This window comes from Triticum urartu, chromosome 1 (genome assembly GCF_003073215.2).
Source record: "Triticum urartu cultivar G1812 chromosome 1, Tu2.1, whole genome shotgun sequence".
Lineage (NCBI taxonomy): Eukaryota > Viridiplantae > Streptophyta > Magnoliopsida > Poales > Poaceae > Triticum > Triticum urartu.
In genome coordinates this window covers 424,003,964-424,019,747 of record NC_053022.1, presented here as the reverse complement: position 1 = coordinate 424,019,747, position 15,784 = coordinate 424,003,964, and the positions used below count along the sequence as shown (strand labels likewise).

The window sequence follows — 15,784 nt, the reverse complement described above, 5'->3', positions numbered from 1 at the left end:
GTAGGGTCCGCACGCTTAACGTTCGGTCACGATCGGTAATATGAGTTTATGTGTTTTGATGTGCCGAAGGTAGTTCGGAGTCCCGGATATGATCACGGACAAGACGAGGAGTCTCGAAATGGTCAAGACATAAAGATCGATATATTGGATGACTATGTTTGGACTTTGGAAGGGTTCCGAACAAGTTCAGACAAATACCGGAGTACCGGGGGGTTACCGGAACCCCCCGAGGAGTGTAATGGGCCTATTGGGCCTTAGTGGAGAAGAGGAGGGGCAGCCAGGGCAGGCCGCATGCTCTCCCCCTCTAGTCCGAATTGGACAAGGAGGGGGGCGCCCCCCCCCCCTTTCCTTCCCCCTCTCTCCTACTCCTACTCTTGGAAGGGTTGGAGTCCTACTCCCGGTGGGAGTAGGACTCCCCTTGGGGCGCGCCTAGGAGGGCCGGCCCCTCCCCCTCCTCCACTCCTTTATATACGGGGGAAGGGGGCACCCCATAGACACACAAGTTGATCAGTTGATCTTTTAGCCGTGTGTGGTGCCTCCCTCCATCATAATCCACCTCGGTCATATCGTAGCGGTGCTTAGGCGAAGCCCTGCATCGGTAGCATCATCATCACCGTCATCACGTCGTCGTGCTGACGGAACTCTCCCGCGAAGCTCTGCTGGATCGTGAGTTCGTGGGACGTCACCGAGCTGAACGTGTGCTGAACTCGGAGGTGCCGTGCGTTCGGTACTTGGATCAGTCGGATCGTGAAGACGTACGACTACATCGACCGCGTTCTCATAACGCTTCCGCTTACGGTCTACGAGGGTACGTGGACGACATTCTCCCCTCTCGTTGCTATGCATCACCATGATCTTGCGTGTGCGTAGGATTTTATTTTTTTTGAAATTACTACGTTTCCAACACTACACACGCCCACCGATGATGCTACACGCATCACCGGAACAGGGACTAGACGGGGAGACCTTTATTCCATCTTTATGGAGCCGTCACCGTCTCGCTTTCGGACACAAACCCTAACAAAGCTCGAAAAAAGATATGAAAACGGAGCCCTCTCACCGGCAAGGACCGAGATTCACTCTGCCTCCATGGCCTTAAGATTACCGGAGACGGAACGGACCGGCACCGGCGCCGATGAAAGGCACAAAGAACCCTAATTTTGAGGAGGCGGCGGCCAGCGACGTTGGAGGCGGCGGCTCACCCAGGAGAATGAACCCAACTCCGTGTGAATTGCTTTCAGGCTTTCAGTATTCCAGCAGGTGCCGCGTTGACTCTGGGACAACGACCAGTACGAGGAGGAAAGGGAAAGCCCCGGCGTTGCCAACGGCAGCCTTCAGGTCCCAGAGCACGGGTACCGCAGCCGCACCACGGAGGTGGCGGCGCTGACAGTGCGCTGCTGGCGCACCATGTACCGCACGCAGCAGCTCTTCGCGGCGCGGGCGGCGCAGGCGGTGGTCGGCGGCCTGGGCCTCGGCATGCAGCGTCTTCTTCCGCGTGCGCGCCGACCCGGACGGGCTGGCGCTCCGGCTGGGCCTCTTCGCCTTCAGCCTCAGCTTCCTCCTCTCCTCCACCGTGGAGGCGCTGCCCATCCTCCTCCACGAGCGGCGCGTGCTGATGCGCGAGGCCTCCCGAGTCCCGCCGCGCCTACCGCCTGTCCTCTTACGTGGTCGCCAACGCGCTGGTGTTCGCGCCGTGCCTGCTCGCCGTGGCGGTCCTCTTCTCGGCGCCGGTGTACTGGCTGGTGGGCCTCCGCGCCTCCCTCGCGGCGTTCGGGTTCTTCGTCCTCGCCGTGTGGCTCATCGTGCTCATGGCCAGCTCCTTGGTGCTCTTCCTCAGCGCCGTGTCCCCGGACTTCATCCTCGGCAACTCGCTCATCTGCATCTTCCTGGGCGTCTTCTTCCTCTTCTCCGGCTACTTCATACCCAAGGAGAGCATCCCGAGGTACTGGGCCTTCATGTACTACGTGTCCATGTACAGGTACCCGCTGGACCTGCTGCTCATCAACGAGTACGGGGGCAGCGCCAGGGAGAAGTGCGTGGCGTGGGTGGGAGGGGACGCCATGAACGGCGACGGCGTGTGCCTGAGCACCGGCGGCGACGTGCTGAGGGGGAGAGGGGTGGACGAGGGCATGAGGTGGGTCAACGTGGGGGTCATGCTGTGCTTCTTCCTCGTGTACAGGGTCATGTGCTGGGCTGTGCTGGTAAGGAGGGCGTCCAAGACCACTCTCTGATCTCCTTCCTTCCTTCCCCTGTTTTTGTTTGTCAGCTTCATTGTGTCTTGGATCTGTTAGATGATACGATTTAAACCTATTGTAATCTCAACTGTCTCCTATCTCTATTCCCTCTCGTAACTACCTCGTTCTCTCTTCTCTGTACGAGTTGTATCCTAGCGATCAGCCTTGCCTTGTACGCCACGAACAGGGGCTTTTCCTGTCGCACATAAATATACATCACGCGGCTCCTTACGAGGAGTAGGAACGCTTCCATCAAATCTTACATGATATACAGAGCCATCCTCTTCCCAATCTAGCCACCGAAAACCTCTCCATCGGCATGGCTTCCTCGACTACAGTCGTCCTCAACCTTGGTCCTCCACCAGCCGAGAAGTTGACAAAGGGGAACTATCTCCTATGGAAAGCCCAAGTGATGCCCGGCCTGCGAGAAGCGCAGGTCATAGGGCTCCTAGATGGAACCGACGTCGCACCCCCAGCCACGGTGGAGGAGCAGCAGTCGGACAAGACCATGGCTACGGTGCCAAACCCACTGTATGCGCCATGGCTGCAGAAGGATCAACAAGTTCTGAGTCATTTGCTGAATTCTCTCTCAAAAGAGATCCTTGCTCAGGTTATTAGTAAAGAAAATACTTATGATCTATGTGAAGGAAATATGCCCTAGAGCCAATAATAAAGTTATTATTTATTTCCTTATATCATGATAAAAGTTTATTATTCATGCTAGAATTGTATTAACCGGAAACATAATACATGTGTGAATACATAGACAAACAGAGTGTCACTAGTATGCCTCTACTTGACTAGCTCGTTAATCAAAGATGGTTATGTTTCCTAACCATGGACAAAGAGTTGTTATTTGATTAACGGGATCACATCATTAGTTGAATGATCTGATTGACATGACCCATTCCATTAGCTTAGCACCCGATCATTTAGTATGTTGTTATTGCTTTCTTCATGACTTATACATGTTCCTATGACTATGAGATTATGCAACTCCCGTTTGCTAGAGGAACACTTTGTGTGCTACCAAACGTCACAACGTAACTGGGTGATTATAAAGGAGCTCTACAGGTGTCTCCAAACGTACATGTTGGGTTGGCGTATTTCGAGATTAGGATTTGTCACTCCGATTGTCGGAGAGGTATCTCTGGGCCCTCTCGGTAATGCACATCACTTAAGCCTTGCAAGCATTGCAACTAATGAGTTAGTTGCGGGATGATGTATTACAGAACGAGTAAAGAGACTTGCCGGTAACGAGATTGAACTAGGTATAGGATACCGACGATCGAATCTCGGGCAAGTAACATACCGATGACAAAGGGAACAACGTATGTTGTTATGCGGTCTGACCGATAAAAGATCTTCGTAGAATATGTAGGAGCCAATATGAGCATCCAGGTTCCGCTATTGGTTATTGACCGGAGACGTGTCTCGGTCATGTCTACATTGTTCTCGAACCCGTAGGGTCCGCACGCTTAAGGTTACGATGACAGTTATATTATGAGTTTATGCATTTTGATGTACCGAAGGTTGTTCGGAGTCCCGGATATGATCACGGACATGACGAGGAGTCTTGAAATGGTCGAGACATAAAGATTGATATATTGGACGGCTATATTCGTACACCGGAAGTGTTCCGGGTGATTTCGAAGAAAACCGGAGAGCCGGAGGGTTACTGGAACCCCCCCGGGAGAAGTAATGGGCCATATGAGCCTTAGTGGAGAGATAGAGGGGCAGCCAAAGGTGGGCCGCGCGCCTCCTCCCCCCATGGTCCGAATTGGACTAGGAGAGGGGGGGCGGCGCCCCCCTTTCCTTCTCCCTCCCCACTTCTTTCCCCCTCCTAGTAGGAGTCCTACTCCTACTAGGAGCAGGACTCCTCCTTGGCGCGCTATAGGGGCCGGACGGCCTCCTCCCCTTGCTCCTTTATATACGGGGGCAGGGGGCACCCCTAGACACACAAGTTGATCCACGTGATCATATTCTTAGCCGTGTGCGGTGCCCCCTTCCACCATAGTCCTCGATAATATTGTAGCGGTGCTTAGGCGAAGCCCTGCGACAGTAGTACATCAAGATCGTCACCACGCCATCGTGCTGACGGAACTCTTCCCCGACACTTTGCTGGATCGGAGTCCGGGGATCGTCATCGAGCTGAACGTGTGCTAGAACTCGGAGGTGCCGTAGTTTCGGTGCTTGATCGGTCGGGCCGTGAAGACGTACGACTACATCAACCAAGTTAACGCTTCCGTTGTCAATCTACAAGGGTACGTAGATCACACTCTCCCCTCTCGTTGCTATGCATCACCATGATCTTGCGTGTACGTAGGAAATTTTTTGAAATTACTACGTTCCCCAACAGTGGCATGCGAGCCTAGGTTTTATATGTTGATGTTATTTGCACGAGTAGAACACAAGTGAGTAGTGGGCGATATAAGTCATACTGCTTACCAGCATGTCATACTTTGGTTCGGCGGTATTGTTGGACGAAGCGGCCCGGACCGACATTACGCGTACGCTTACGCGAGACCGGTTCTCCCGACGTGCTTTGCACATAGGTGGCTTGTGGGTGACAGTTTCTCCAACTTTAGTTGAACCGAGTGTGGCTACGCCCGGTCCTTGTGAAGGTTAAAACAGCACCAACTTGACAAACTATCGTTGTGGTTTTGATGCGTAGGTAAGATTGGTTCTTGCTTAAGCCCGTAGCAGCCACGTAAAACATGCAACAACAAAGTAGAGGACGTCTAACTTGTTTTTGCAGGGCATGTTGTGATGTGATTTGGTCAAGACATGATGCTAAATTTTATTGTATGAGATGATCATGTTTTGTAACCGAGTTATCGGCAACTGGCAGGAGCCATATGGTTGTCGCTTTATTGTATGCAATGCAATCGCGCTGTAATGCTTTACTTTATCACTAAGCGGTAGCGATAGTCGTGGAAGCATAAGATTGGCGAGACGACAACGATGCTACGATGGAGATCAAGGTGCCGTGCCGGTGACGATGGTGATCATGACGGTGCTTCGGAGATGGAGATCACAAGCACAAGATGATGATGGCCATATCATATCACTTATATTGATTGCATATGATGTTTATCTTTTATGCATCTTATCTTGCTTTGATTGACGGTAGCATTATAAGATGATCTCTCACTAAATTATCAAGAAGTGTTCTCCCTGATTATGCACCGTTGCGAAAGTTCTTCGTGCTGAGACACCACGTGATGATCGGGTGTGATAGGCTCTACGTTCAAATACAACGGGTGCAAAACAGTTGCACATGCGAAATACTCAGGTTATACTTGACGAGCCAAGCATATACAGATATGGCCTCGGAACACGGAGACCGAAAGGTCGAGCGTGAATCATATAGTAGATATGATCAACATAGTGATGTTCACCAATGAAACTACTCCATCTCACGTGATGATCGGACATGGTTTAGTTGATTTGGATCACGTAATCACTTAGAGAATTAGAGGGATGTCTATCTAAGTCTATCTAAGTGGGAGTTCTTTAAGTAATATGATTAATTGAACCTAAATTTATCATGAACTTAGTACCTGATAGTATCTTGCTTGTTTATGTATGATTGTAGATAAATGGCCCGTGCTGTTGTTCCGTTGAATTTTAATGCGTTCCTTGAGAAAGCAAAGTTGAAAGATAATGGTAGCAATTACACGGACTAGGTCCGTAACTTGAGGATTATCCTCATTGCTGCACAGAAGAATTACGTTCTGGAAGCACCGCTGGGTGCCAGGCCTGCTGCTGGAGCAACACCAGATGTTGTGAACGTCTGGCAGAGCAAAGCTGATGACTACTCGATAGTTCAGTGTGCCATGCTTTACAGCTTAGAACCGGGACTTCAACGACGTTTTGAACGTCATGGAGCATATGAGATGTTCCAGGAGTTGAAGTTAATATTTCAAGCAAATGCCCGGATTGAGAGATATGAAGTCTCCAATAAGTTCTATAGCTGCAAGATGGAGGAGAACAGTTCTATCAGTGAGCATATACTCAAAATGTCTGGGTATAATAATCACTTGATTCAAATGGGAGTTAATATTCCAGATGATTGCGTCATTGACAGAATTCTCCAATCACTGCCACCAAGCTACAAGAGCTTCGTGATGAACTATAATATGCAAGGGATGAATAAGACTATTCCTGAGCTCTTCGCAATGCTAAAAGCTGCGGAGGTAGAAATCAAAAAGGAGCATCAAGTGTTGATGGTCAACAAGACCACTAGTTTCAAGAAAAAGGGCAAAGGGAAGAAGAAGGGGAACTTCAAGAAGAACAGCAAGCAAGTTGCTGCTCAAGAGAAGAAACCCAAGTCTGGACCTAAGCTTGAAACTGAGTGCTTCTACTGCAAGCAGACTGGTCACTGGAAGCGGAACTGCCCCAAGTATTTGACGGATAAGAAGGATGGCAAGGCGAACAAAGGTATATGTGATATACATGTTATTGATGTGTACCTTACTAATGCTCGCAGTAGCACCTGGGTATTTGATACTGGTTCTGTTGCTAATATTTGCAACTCAAAATAGGGACTACGAATTAAGCTAAGATTGGCTAAGGACGAGGTGACGATGCGCGTGGAAAACGGTTCCAAAGTCGATGTGATCGCGGTCGGCATGCTACCTCTACATCTACCTTCGGGATTAATATTAGACCTAAATAATTGTTATTTGGATCCAGCGTTAAGCATGAACATTATATCTGGATCTTGTTTGATGCGAGATGGTTATTCATTTAAATAAGAGAATAATGGTTGTTCTATTTATATGAGTAATATCTTTTATGGTCATGCACCCTTGAAGAGTGGTCTATTCTTATTGAATCTCGATAGTAGTAACACACATATTCATAATGTTGAAGCCAAAAGATGCAGAGTTGATAATGATAGTGCAACTTATTTGTGGCACTGCCGTTTAGGTCATATCGGTATAAAGCGCATGAAGAAACTCCATACTGATGGACTTTTGGAACCACTTGATTATGAATCACTTGGTACTTGTGAACCGTGCCTCATGGGCAAGACGACTAAAACGCCGTTCTCCGGTACTATGGAGAGACCAACAGATTTGTTGGAAATCATACATACAGATGTATGTGGTCCGATGAATATTGAGGCTCGTGGCGGATATCGTTATTTTCTCACCTTCACAGATGACTTAAGCAGATATGGGTATATCTACTTAATGAAACATAAGTCTGAAACGTTTGAAAAGTTCAAAGAATTTCAGAGTCAAGTTGAAAATCATCGTAACAAGAAAATAAAGTTTCTACGATCTGATAGTGGAGGAGAATATTTGAGTTACGAGTTTGGTGTACATTTGAAACAATGCGGAATAGTTTCGCAACTCACGCCACCCGGAACACCACAGCGTAATGGTGTGTCCGAACTCGTAATCGTACTTTACTAGATTTGGTGCGATCTATGATGTCTCTTACTGATTTACCGCTATCGTTTTGGGGTTATGCTTTGGAGACGGCCGCATTCACGTTAAATAGGGCACCATCAAAATCCGTTGAGACGACGCCTTATGAACTATGGTTTGGCAAGAAACCAAAGTTGTTGTTTCTGAAAGTTTGGGGCTGCGATGCTTATGTGAAAAAGCTTCAACCTGATAAGCTCGAACCCAAATCGGAGAAATGTGTCTTCATAGGATATCCAAAGGAGACTATTGGATACACCTTCTATCACAGATCCGAAGGCAAGACTTTTGTTGCTAAATTCGGAAACTTTCTAGAGAAGGAGTTTCTCTCGAAAGAATTGAGTGGGAGGAAAGTAGAACTTGACGAGGTAACTGTACCTGCTCCCTTATTGGAAAGTAGTGCATCACAGAAAACTGTTTCTGTGACACCTACACCAATTAGTGAGGAAGCTAATGATAATGATCATGAAACTTTAGAACAAGATACTACTGAACCTTGTAGATCAACCAGAGTGAGATCCGTACCAGAGTGGTACGGTAATCTAGTTCTGGAAGTCATGCTACTAGATCATGATGAACCTACGAACTATGAAGAAGCGATGGTGAGCCCAGATTCCGCAAAATGGTTTGAAGCCATGAAATCTGAGATGGGATCCATGTATGAGAACAAAGTGTGGACTTTGGTTGACTTGCCCAATGATCGGAAAGCAATTGAGAATAAATGGATCTTCAAGAAGAAGACTGACGCCGACGGTAATATTACTGTCTACAAAGCTCGACTTGTCGCAAAAGGGTTTCGGCAAGTTCAAGGGGTTGACTACGATGAGACCTTTTCACCCGTAGCGATGCTTAAGTCTGTCCGAATCATGTTAGCAATTGCCGCATTTTATGATTATGAAATTTGGCAGATGGATGTCAAAACTGCATTCCTGAATGCATTTTTGGAAGAAGAGTTGTATATGATGCAACCGGAAGGTTTTGTCGATCCAAAGGGAGCTAACAAAGTGTGCAAGCTCCAGCGATCCATTTATGGACTGGTGCAAGCCTCTCGGAGTTGGAATAAAGGTTTTGATAGTGTGATCAAAGCATTTGGTTTTATACAGACTTTTGGAGAAGCCCGTATTTACAAGAAAGTGAATGGGAGCTCTGTAGCATTTCTGATATTATATGTGGATGACATATTACTGATTGGAAATGATATAGAATTTCTGGATAGCATAAAGGGATACTTGAATAAGAGTTTTTCAATGAAAGACCTCGGTGAAGCTGCTTACATATTAGGCATAAAGATCTATAGAGATAGATCAAGACGTTTAATTGGACTTTCACAAAGCACATACCTTGACAAGATTTTGAAGAAGTTCAAAATGGATCAAGCAAAGAAAGGGTTCTTGCCTGTGTTACAAGGTGTGAAGTTGAGTCAGACTCAATGCCCGACCACTGCAGAAGATAGAGAGAAAATGAAAGATGTTCCCTATGCTTCAGCCATAGGCTCTATCATGTATGCAATGTTGTGTACCAGACCTGATGTGTGCCTTACTATAAGTCTAGCAGGAAGGTAGCAAAGTAATCCAGGAGTGGATCACTGGATAGCGGTCAAGAACATCCTGAAGTACCTGAAAAAGGACTAAGGATACGTTTCTCGTATATGGAGGTGACAAAGAGCTCATCGTAAACGGTTACGTTGATGCAAGCTTTGACACTGATCTGGACGATTCTAAATCGCAAACCGGATACGTGTTTACATTAAACGGTGGAGCTGTCAGTTGGTGCAGTTCTAAACAGAGCGCCGTGGCGGGATCTACGTGTGAAGTGGAATACATAGCTGCTTCGGAAGCAGCGAATGAAGGAGTCTGGATGAAGGAGTTCATATCCGATCTAGGTGTCATACCTAGTGCATCGGGTCCAATGAAAATCTTTTGTGACAATACTGGTGCAATTGCCTTGGCGAAGGAATCCAGATTTCACAAGAGAACCAAGCACATCAAGAGACGCTTCAATTCCATCCGGGATCTAGTCCAGGTGGGAGACATAGAGATCTGCAAGATACATACGGATCTGAATGTTGCAGACCCGTTGACTAAGCCTCTTCCACGAGCAAAACATGATCAGCACCAAGGCTCCATGGGTGTTAGAATCATTACTGTGTAATCTAGATTATTGACTCTAGTGCAAGTGGGAGACTGAAGGAAATATGCCCTAGAGGCAATAATAAAGTTATTATTTATTTCCTTATATCATGATAAAAGTTTATTATTCATGCTAGAATTGTATTAACCGGAAACATAATACATGTGTGAATACATAGACAAACAGAGTGTCACTAGTATGCCTCTACTTGACTAGCTCGTTAATCAAAGATGATTATGTTTCCTAACCATGGACAAAGAGTTGTTATTTGATTAACGGGATCACCTCATTAGTTGAATGATCTGATTGACATGACCCATTCCATTAGCTTAGCACCCGATCGTTTAGTATGTTGTTATTGCTTTCTTCATGACTTATACATGTTCCTATGACTATGAGATTATGCAACTCCCGTTTGCCAGAGGAACACTTTGTGTGCTACCAAACGTCACAACGTAACTGGGTGATTATAAAGGAGCTCTACAGGTGTCTCCAAAGGTACATGTTGGGTTGGCGTATTTCGAGATTAGGATTTGTCACTCCGATTGTCGGAGAGGTATCGCTGGGCCCTCTCGGTAATGCACATCACTTAAGCCTTGCAAGCATTGCAACTAATGAGTTAGTTGCGGGATGATGTATTACAGAACGAGTAAAGAGACTTGCCGGTAACGAGATTGAACTAGGCATAGGATACCGACGATCGAATCTCGGGCAAGTAACATACCGATGACAAAGGGAACAACGTATGTTGTTATGCTGTCTGACCGATAAAAGATCTTCGTAGAATATGTAGGAGCCAATATGAGCATCCAGGTTCCGCTATTGGTTATTGACCGGAGACATGTCTCGGTCATGTCTACATTGTTCTTGAACCCGTAGGGTCCGCACGCTTAAGGTTACGATGACAGTTATATTATGAGTTTATGCATTTTGATGTACCGAAGGTTGTTCGGAGTCCCGGATGTGATCACGGACATGACGAGGAGTCTCGAAATGGTCGAGACATAAAGATTGATATATTGGACGGCTATATTCGGACACCGGAAGTGTTCCGGGTGATTTCGGAGAAAACCGGAGAGCCGGAGGGTTACCGGAACCCCTCCGGGAGAAGTAATGGGCCATATGGGCCTTAGTGGAGAGAGAGAGGGGCAGCCAAAGGTGGGCCGCGCGCCTCCTCCCCCCTGGTCCGAATTGGACTAGGAGAGGGGGGCGCCTCCCTTTCCTTCTCCCTCCCCACTTCTTTCCCCCTCCTAGTAGGAGTCCTACTCCTACTAGGAGGAGGACTCCTCCTTGGCGCGCCATAGGGGCCGGCCGGCCTCCTCCCCTTGCTCCTTTATATACGGGGGCAGGGGGCACCCCTAGACACACAAGTTGATCCACGTGATCATATTCTTAGCCGTGTGCGGTGCCCCCTTCCACCATAGTCCTCGATAATATTGTAGCGGTGCTTAGGCGAAGCCCTGCGACAGTAGTACATCAAGATCGTCACCACGCCGTCGTGCTGACGGAACTCTTCCCCGACACTTTGCTGGATCGGAGTCCGGGGATCGTCATCGAGCTGAACGTGTGCTAGAACTCGGAGGTGCCGTAGTTTCGGTGCTTGATCGGTCGGGCTGTGAAGACGTACGACTACATCAACCAAGTTAGCGCTTCCGTTGTCGATCTACAAGGGTACGTAGATCACACTCTCCCCTCTCGTTGCTATGCATCACCATGATCTTGCGTGTACGTAGGAAATTTTTTGAAATTACTACGTTCCCCAACACTATGGACTGCAATTACCACAATCTTTACATCACAGTCACAGTCTCGCATCACAAATCTGCGGATCGCCATCACCACCACAAAGAAGGGCACGATGTCGAGCTCCGCCTTCATCGCCAAGATGAAGAATCTCAGGGATGAACTTGCAGCAGCAGGTCGCCCTGTTTCAGACCCTGAGATGGTGGACTATGTACTCGCAGGTCTCGATCGCGACTACGATCCCGTGGTGGCTGCCATCGGCGCTGTCAAGACGACCATTACAGTTGACGAGCTCTTTGCCCAAATTTCCGCCTTTGACCAAAGGGTGGAAATGTTGGGTGATGGAACAGATGGCGCCGGCTTCAACTCTTCAGCGAATTTGGCATACAGGGGTCGTGGGCGCAGCAACAGAGGCCGTGCCCGAGGCAACATGGGGCGTGGCAGAGGAAGGCGCCCTCCCACTCCTTCTGGTTCCGGCACCAACAGTGGCAGAAGCTATCGAGGACGTCCCCAACAACAGCAACGTCAACAACCAACTCGGGATTACCCCGAGTGCCAAATCTGTTACAAGTTTCATGCAGGAGGTGCTCGTGCGTGTTGGGATCGCTATGAGGACGATGATTATGAGGAAAAGGAAGCAAATGCTGTCACCAACAGCTATGGCATCGACACTAATTGGTATGCGGATACCGGAGCAACAAATCATATCACGGGAGAGTTGGACAAGCTAACCATCAGGGACAAGTACCATGGACCGGATCAAATTCACACCACAAGCGGTTCTGGTATGAAAATTACTCATGTTGGTCGTTCAGTTGTCAAAACTCCCATGAAAAATTAGCATCTAAATAGGGTTCTTTATGTTCCTGAAACTTCAAAAAATCGTGTCTCTGTTCATAGGTTTACTCTTGATAATTGTGTTCTCATTGAATTTTATCCTTACTTCTTTTTGGTTAAGGACTTGGACACGAGGAGAATCCTTCTTAGGGGCAAGTGTGTGGGAGGTCTCTACCCACTTATATCATCATCGTCGTCGTCATCGTCAAATAAGCAAGCTTTTGTCGCCATCAAGCCGTCTTCTGCAAAGTGGCATAGTCGATTAGGTCATCCTTCATCAGTTATTGTTAAACTAGTTCTTAGCAAAAATAAGCTTCCCATGAGTCTAGCATTGAGTCAGTTTGTGATCCATGTCAGCAAGCTAAAAGTCATCAGCTACCATATCCTATTTCTACCAGTATCTCTACTGCACCCTTACAACGTGTATTCTCAGATGTTTGGGGCCAGCTCCTGTTTCAGTTGGTAGACACTTATATTATGTAAGTTTTATTGATGACTATAGCAAATTTACTTGGATCTATCTTCTTAAGAAACGATCTGAAGTGTTTCAAGTTTTCAAGAATTTTCAAAATCTTGTTGAAAGACAATTAAACACTAAGATCATTGCCATGCAAACTGACTGGGGTGGTGAATACAAGAAACTCAATTCTTTCTTTCAGCAACTTGGCATCTCGCATCATGTTTCATGTCCTCATGCTCACCAACAGAATGGTTTTGCAGAAAGAAAACATCGCCATGTTGTTGAGGTAGGGCTAGCCCTACTAGCTAATGCATCCATGCCACTCAAATTTTGGGATGAAGCATTCTTGACCGCTACATATCTCATAAACTTGCTCCCAAGTAAAGTCATCAAGTTTGAAACACCCATCACACGACTTTATGGCATTACTCTAGATTACAAATCTCTCTGTGTGTTCGGTTGTGCATGCTGGCCCAACCTTAGACCCTACAATACACGCAGACTTGCTTTCCGTTCAAAGCAATGTGCTTTTCTTGGGTATAGCCCAATTCACAAGGGAGTCAAATGTCTAGACATCTCTACTGGTAGGGTCTACATCTCTCGTGATGTCGTATTTGATGAGTCTGTTTTTCCTCTTTGCATCTCTTCATCCTAATGCCGGAGCTCTCCTTAGGAAAGAAATCCTTTTTCTTCCTTCCATTCTACGAGATTTTGATCATGGGGGCGACAATTGTATTGACCAAAATGATAATTCAACCAGTGCCGGTACTGTGTCTTTACCTGTGCAGGATCATGGAGAAAATGCAGAGGAAAATGGTGCACAAAATGATGAAAATTTAGCTGAAAACGGTGCTATATTTCATGAGGAGGAAGAAGACATGGGTGCTGGACACGAGGAGGATCCGGTGTCACCTGGAACTCCTGATCGTCAGGATTCCTCGGATCGCGTGAGAGGATCCGCTCAGGGAGGCGCGTTGTTCAAGCGCCGGTTCATCCAGCGAATGAGCGCCACGTCATCAGCTGCGGGGCTGGCTCCGGGTCTCACGCGTGGGCATGCGCAAGAGACAGAACCCGGTTTTCTGCGCTCCACATGCCACATGCAGGCGCAGATAGAGGAGGACGCTGGATCTTCTGCGGCAACCAGCGCTGAAGCGGCGGCAAGTTTGGCCACACCACAGGCTACCAGCTTCGGATCTGGATTCGATGTGCAAAGCGGGTCAGATTCTTCCTCAGGATCTTCTATGGTCAGATCTTCCACACCAACTCCTATGCAACAGAATATACGTCCTGTTCAACCACAACTAGTTGTCGTTTCACGTGTTACAACCCGACTACAGAGAGGTATAAGAAACCCAAAAATTTGAACTGATGGTACGATACCGTATGGCATGTTGTGTATTGCAGGAGAACCAACAAATTTAGAGATTGCACTTGGAGATCCAAAGTGGAAAAATGCAATGGATGAAGAATACTCTGCACTCATGAGGAACAAGACTTGGCATCTTGTACCATAACAGAGAGGTAAAAATATCATTGACCGTAAGTGGGTTTACAGGATTAAGAAAAAGGCAGATGGCTCAATTGATAGATATAAAGCATGTTTAGTTGCAAAAGGTTTTAAACAACGTTATGGTCTAGATTATGAAGATACTTTTAGTCCTGTTGTTAAAGCTGCAACTATCAGACTTGTGCTAGCTATTGCTGTGCCCAGAGGATGGAGTTTGAGGTAGCTAGATGTTCATAATGCGTTTTTGCATGGTATTCTGGAAGAGGAGGTTTACATAAGACAACCACCTGGGTATGAGAATAAGAAAACATCCCACTATGTTTGCAAGCTTGACAAAGCTCTTTATGGTCTGAAACAAGCACCAAGGGCGTGGTACTCAAGATTGAGCTCTCAGTTGAGGCACCTTGGTTTTGTTGCATCCAAGGCTGATACATCACTTTTTATTTATAACAAGGCAACCATAGTTGTATTTGTGTTGATATATGTTGATGATATTATTATTGCAAGTTCTTCACAAAGTGCCACTAATGCTCTTCTACGTGATCTGAGTTCAGAATTTGCTCTCAAGGATCTTGATGATCTACACTTCTTCCTAGGTATTGAAGTTAAGAAGATTCAAGATGGGATAGTACTTAATCAGGAAAAATATGCTACCGAACTTCTAACTCGGATGGGGATGAAGGATTGTAAGCCATCACCCACACCATTATCTTCTTCAGAGAAACTTTCAGCATTTGAAGATGAACCTCTTAAGGAAGAAGAAAGCACAAGATACAGGAGTACTGTGGGAGCTTTGCAATATTTGACATTGACAAGACCGTATATATCTTTTGCTGTTAACAAGGTTTGTCAGTATTTATATGCACCTACTACTGCACACTGGACAGCTGTTAAAAGGATTGTGAGATACATAAAGTATACTGTAAGTTTGCGTCTTCAGTTTAGACGCTCCAGTTCTACTCTTGTTAATGCTTTTTCTGATGCTGACTGGGCAGAATGTAGTGATGACAGAAAATCAACTGGAGGTTTTGCAGTATTTTTTTGGATCTAATCTCATTTCCTGGAGTGCCAGAAAACAGGCTACAGTATCAAGGTCAAGTACAGAAGCTGAGTACAAATCTTTAGCAAATGCTACTGCTGAAATTATTTGGTTGGAGTCATTACTTCATGAATTAGGAATTAAACAACTTCGTGCATCTTGCTTATGTTGTGATAATTTGGGAGCAACCTATCTTTCTGCTAATCCAGTCTTTCGTGGTAGAACCAAACATATTGAAATTGATTTTCACTTTGTGAGAGAAAGAGTTGCAGAGAAGAAGCTGGACATACGGTTTATTCCTTCCAAGGATCAAGTGGCAGACGGTTTCACTAAAGCTTTGCCAGTCAAGCCATTTGAAGAATTCAAGAAAAATTTGAATATATGATAGTTGAGATT

The 15,784-nt window shown here is 46.5% G+C and overlaps 1 pseudogene; it reads left to right on the top strand.

The window, feature by feature from the left end:
• The first annotated feature begins 1,135 nt into the window (after positions 1–1,135).
• LOC125532894 lies at positions 1,136–2,231 on the top strand (annotated as a pseudogene).
• Positions 2,232–15,784: the final 13,553 nt, after the last annotated feature.